This window comes from Protopterus annectens, chromosome 7.part1 (genome assembly GCF_019279795.1).
Source record: "Protopterus annectens isolate FY-2018-M chromosome 7.part1, PAN1.0, whole genome shotgun sequence".
Classification (NCBI taxonomy): Eukaryota; Metazoa; Chordata; order Ceratodontiformes; family Protopteridae; genus Protopterus; species Protopterus annectens.
The window spans coordinates 146,357,071-146,363,396 of record NC_056740.1 but is presented as its reverse complement, the minus strand read 5'-3'; the positions used below and the strand labels follow the sequence as shown (position 1 = coordinate 146,363,396).

Sequence of the window (6,326 nt, the reverse complement as noted above, 5' to 3'; positions counted from 1 at the left end):
AATTCAAAACCTCGAATACCGGAGGTTTTGAATTTTGCAGTTTTACTACACACACACACAAACACGCCATCCACCACACAAACACACACAATCACTCTACTACATGAAAGCAGAGGGGCAATCCCCATGTAGGGGGCTGTGCCCCCCACAGCCCCCCTACTTAAATACTCTCACTCCGAGGTCGCACTACACACAAAACACCACCACACAAGCTACATTCTCCTCGCTCACACACATCACAGCAACAAAACACACTGACACACACCACAGCCCCTACCCAAACCCCTTAACACACACACACACACACACACACACACACACACACACACACACACTTACCTGAATAACTTTAGAATCGTGAAATTCAAAACCTCCGGTATTTGAGGTTTTGAATTTCGCACTTCTAAACTTTCGCTATTATGTGAATTTGGCTTCTTGGGCTCAAGATACTGAAATTCGGGATTTCAGTTTTTCGAGCTTCTGAAGTGAATCCATACATATATATATATATTGGCATGAGGACAGAGTTGTGCTTTTCTTCATAAGTGTATAGTAGCAGTTTGGACTTTAGTATGTTTTAAAGCACCATACATGATGTGGATATGCGCACTTACCTCATATCACACCACAAAAACCCAATGCATGCTTTTGTGTTATGTATGCCATATAAGCACTTACCTATACAGATACATGCCACACCACTGATGTGCAATTATGCAATGCATTTGTGTTATTGCCATGTACTTGTGTGGCCTATGTATGTGTTAGCACCTCTCCACTGAGCTCCTCCTTCACCTCTTTATTACTACCATACAGTCACATGCTCCATAATTTTTCCTGCCCCCCCCCCCAACTCCCCAGCAGTTACCATATCCACGAAAACTATACACAGCCTATTTGTCTTTCTGCACTCATCCATGGGAAAATGAATGGACTTCTGTTCTCCACTTTTCCAGTTACATAACCACTAACCTTAATTCCCAATTTTGTTCCACAGCAACTTCAGCTTTTACCATGAAATTACATTGCACCATATATAGCTATCTAACAACGTATCTAAAACACACATTAAAAATCCCCATCCATTATTACCCTATCATCCTATTCTCTCAAATCCTAAAACATACTTAAACATTCATGTAACAGATTCCCTATCTGCACTTGGGGTGTAGCAGGCAGTCAATACCATTCCCCTTCCAAAGACATTTCCTTCCACCCCCCCCCCCTCAATATAAACTACATACGTCTTGAACGGACATCCAAACTAGCTTCTATCATAATCCCCTACCCCCTCTTCCCACACACCCCACCCTAAGATTTTAACTTTTGCAGTAATGCAAAATCAGCATTCATCAACCCAGCTATAACCCTCTCTCCTCTTCAAGAGGGTAATTCATTCATTCCAGTTGTACATCACCACCCTAACCTCATCTACTTTGAGACTCCTTGATACTCCACTGAGCTAAACCCAGAAGACCCTTGGACAGATCTAAATGAATCACCTAATCCCTCAACCCCATAAAAGAGCACCCATTTCACCATCATCTATCCTTACAACAGCCACTATCCTCATCTAACGAAGCCCCTTCAAAATCTATTTTTAATTACAAAAGCAAACTTACCCCCATTGTGGAGAAGACCATAAGCTACCATAATATTTTCACTCTGACACAAATTCTTAGTAAAAAGTACCAGCACAAAGAAAGTCTTAGCATGAAACTATCTCCCCTTGACCATACTGCTAGAAAATGTCATGCCTCATATATATTACAACTGACTGTAGAAATCAAAACACAATTCACAATACGCAAATACACACACGTATACTCCAAACATATTTGCCTAGTTCAATACCGTCATGCATATTACAGACTAGAGTATCACCTTCCTGAAGTACAATTGTGCAAGTTGCACTTATCCACAACAGCAGATATTTGAATTCCTCACTGCTGGAGCCACATTTAGATTACACAGACTGTGGCTCCCTCCCACACTTCCACTCTGACTGGTGATTGGTGATCCCTGAGTAGGGAAAAATCAGCAGTAAGTGGAAAATCTACAGGATTTTCTTGCCTAAAAGTTAAGCAGCAGCATACTCTTCCTAAAGTAAATAAAAAATAACCACCGCACTATTTCCCAATACTAGGGGGATGGAGAGTGGGAGCAGCTACTGCAAAAGTGAAGATTTGGACATCTACTGTTATCGGTAAGTGCAGCTTAAGCTGTACTATGTTTATTATTCCAACTGCTGCAGTAGCCTTTAGGCTATATTGGTTGATTACCAAAGCTTATCCAATCTGGGAAGAGGAAGGATATGGATCCTCCTAGAGAATGGTCCTACCAAAGCTGGTCCTGGACCTTGGGAAAAAGATTCCAGTTTTTAATGCCTTGTAAAGGTATCTGCAGAGGATCATGTAGCTGCATCTAGAATGCTTCTAGAGTCCACTGCTTTTTAATATGCCACAGAAGACAACAAGCCATTCATAGGTTGTACCTTGATGCAGCCTGAAAATCTGTTAGTATGACAGGTATAACAAAAGGTGATCATGGAGGACAACCATCTGGAAATAGCCTGTTTTGACACTGGTCGTCCTTTTAGTCCCAACATAAGAAATGTATAGCTGATCAGCTTTTCTAAAGGACTTGGATCTGTCAAGATAGTACCTGAGCCTCAGCACATCCAAAGGATGTAGAATCCATCCCCCCTGGTTCTGAGGATCAGGATAGAACACGGGGAGATTGAAGGCCTTATTCAAAGTAAACTCTGAAACCACTTTGAGTTGAATGAGGGATTGTTTTTTTTCTTAACATCGCTGTAGAAGACAAGATAGGGTTTCACCCATCAGGAAAGCTTGCACCTCAGACACTCCTTTCTTGCCGATATCAGAAGAACGAGCAGAACAGTTTTCTACTTAAGAAACCTTAAATCTGCTTGATGTGCAAGTTCAAGTGGAATGGAGTTAACTTTTCCAGCAGAACATTAACATCTCAGGAAACAGCAACGTATTTGTATGGTAGTCTTAGGTGCAACACTCCTTCCAGAAACAGTTTTACTGAATTTGTAAGAATGTGGAGGATCCTTGTGCAGACCTACCAAAATTGGCAGCAAGCTCTAATTTGAAAGTGGAGTACAAAAAGCCAGGCGCTGATTACTCTCACAAATATTTGAGCACCAATAGTACATAATCCCCGATAGGGTCCTGATTATTGGCTAGGCACCAGCTAGCAAATCTCTTCCACATGCTAGTATAAGATTTTCTTGAAGCAGGATTTCTTGCCTCCTTCAGTACCAACTGTACATCCTCTGAGGTGCTTAAACAGCATCCAAATTGAATCATCCAGGCAGTTAGTTGAATATGTTTTAGACTTGGGTGTGTTAAACTCCTGGTCTTATGTGAGTAGGTCCAGATTGGGAGAAAGCTTGGGATAATTGCCCTTTAATTGCATTTAACACAATCCGAATAGCACATGCAACTGAGACATGAACTGTTGTATTTTGGATGGCGCATTGGTGCAGCGGTAGCGTCGTCTCCTCACAGCAAGAGGTTCTCCGGTTTGATTCTCGGCTAGGGTGCCTTTTGTGCGGAGTCTACATGTCTTCCCTGCATTTGTGTGGGTTTTCTCTGGGTGCTCCGGTTTCCTCCCACGTTACAAAGACATGCATGTGGAGCCTTTTTCCCTGGGCCTCTGCTGAAACTTGGCTTTGTTCCAAGTCAGGCTTTCTCAGTTAACAAATGTTAAATAAATAAATAAATAAATAAATTCCATAAAAAAGGGAGAACCAATTTTGTCTGAACCAAAAGGTGGTCACCACAAATATTTTTGGAAAGTCCTTCCACGGATATCAACAGAAAGGGTGAAAATGCATAAAGGAACTTTCCCATCCAAGGGAATGGAAAAGCATCTATTAAGTTGTCTGCTTTTGAAAAGAGGCAAACAGATCTACCAAAGGTATTCCCCACAACTGGATCATTTCCTAGAAGACCTCCTCATTCAATTTCCATTTGTGTGGATCTGTTCTGATCCTAATCACACCGTCCCAAACAATAACATAGTCTGGCTAAAAAAGGTACAATCTCATGCCCCCTTGCTAGCAGATGTGCCACAACTCTGTGGTGTTGTCCTAGGGGCCCATAGATGAAGAAGAGACTTAAAGGCATGAATCAGAGTTCTCCTCTTTTATAATTATGTGTTTTGGTCTTTCTGAAACTGTCCCAAACAAAATCTGAGGTGTCTGTAGTTACAAACAGAGCTGGAGGTTGAGAAAAGGGAACACTTGCATTTGGTTGTTTTTGTAGTCTCCACCAGTGCAGTTTGTTTTTTTTATAAAGCCCAAGATATGTATCTGAAAATCTAGAAGATGCAAGTATTGGGTTCATGCATTTTAGATACCACGGAGTCTCTCTCATGTGCAATCTAGCAAAAGGAATCATGAGAAGCACAGAAAACATGAACTCCAGAATAGAGAAACGCTCAATCTGAAGTCGGAGACTGCGTTGAGAAGCTCAGAAAGGTTCCCAGATAAAAATCCAACTTCTCCTGCATCAAAAAAGGCCTTTTGAGCAGTGTGTTTATAAGATATCCTAGAAACACTAACACTATCCTGTATGAAGGATTTCTGAATATTTATCCTGAATCCCAGATTGGTCAGAAGAGATGAAACCCATGTTAAGCTCATGATAGCTGGGAGAAAATTCTACAAAGATAAATAAGATGCCTAAATAAGGAAATAAATTGCGAGTGCCATTAGTCTCTAAGGAGATATTAATGGAGCAAGGCACTTTGTAAACAACACCTTTGGAGCTGAAGATAATCCAAAGGGCAATTCAGAGAACTGGTAGTGGAATGCAGACAAAAAAAATCTCAGACATTTCTTGAACCTTTGGCTACTAGAATGTGATGGTATGAATCTTTTCGGTCCAATGTTACTATAAAGTTTCCCAGGGGAATGAGAGGCAATAGACTCTAAATGGGCAACATCTAGAGTTTTGGAATTTCTACATACAGTTTTAGTAAGGAAAGACCTAGAAACAGTCGCCAAAAAGACACTGATACCAGAAACACTTGGGAACTGAAGTCTTTCTATCTTTGATTTAAAGATACTGGTTCTCTGACTCCTAGGATGAGCATATGCTGAAAAAATTGAAGAAAAAATTCTGTTTGATTTCGAAGGTGGGGAGGAACCCCCTGAAATGAGTTTTTTTTTTTGTATTGCTCCAGAACATTTAACATCTATGAGTCTGTCACAACCTGTTGCCAAAGGGGAATGTACAGAACCAGTTGCTGGGACAGATTATTGAAAGAAAAGTAGTAGACTGTTCCTTATTAGGAAAATATTCTTGTTTCTGATTGAGCCCATCCTGCCATCTCTTATTAATTTCTTGTTTGGCTTGAGAGGGCAGAGCTTGCTTATTTTCTTCTTTAGATGTGAATGACTATCTGAGAGATTTGTAAGGAGGGGCCCTGAACAACTTTAAAATTCCCTGAATTATTTTCCCTGTGTCACTAAATTGTTTGAGGATCAGAGGAGTAGATGGGCTCAATAAAACCTGATCAAAAGCTGAATTCAACATTTCAGACTTTACTTCATCAAAAAAGTTTTGCTTGTGTTCTCAGGCAAACCTCCTCAAAAATGAAGAAGAAGCAGATGCCCAAGACACAGCATATCTGCACAATCATAGGTTCATAGACGTGTACTAGGCTAATGGCCCTGGAGCCTCTACAAGCCTAGCACATAGGATTACCCTGGCATTGTGCCACCCGGCCTTAGCTCCCAGTGCCTCTGTCGAATAAAGCCACTGGAGTGATCCCTGGGGTGAAATTTCTATTTTCCATCCACTCATCAAGAGGGCCAGTGAGGTGCTCTGCCTGACATGTATGGTAAGTCTATTCCATAGCATGGGCAGTCTCTGGGTTATGAACATGTCCCTCCAGCATTTGCTGTTGATTGTGGTAAATGGGGTTGAGGTCTCTGGAGCATGTCATGTGGAAGGATTATGATTTCTTTAGATGTAGCATTTCTAACAGAGCTGGGTCAGACATGGCTTTGTAAGTCAAGCAGGGATCGCCTCTAAGTAGGCGATATGAGACAAAGAATAGTTGGAGTTTTTTGAGTCTGTCCAAATAGGACAAGTGTTTAAGGCCTATGATCCTCTTTGTGAGGTACTTTTGCGGCCTCTCCAGTTGCTGCAGGTGTTCAGGGAGGTACATGCCAAATGGGGCATTGTACTTAACGATTGGCCTAATGAGGGAAGAGGAGAGGGAGACAATGCTCTCCTTCTTCCTGGATGCAAAACCCTTAGTACTGAGATGTGCCACATAGAAGG

General features: G+C 41.4%; 1 protein-coding gene across 1 annotated transcript in view; it reads right to left on the bottom strand.

The window, feature by feature from the left end:
- The window catches only part of UROC1 (urocanate hydratase 1), a 1,269,467-nt gene that overhangs the window by 373,050 nt on the left and 890,091 nt on the right, over positions 1–6,326 (bottom strand). The gene's annotated exons all lie outside the window — the stretch shown is intronic.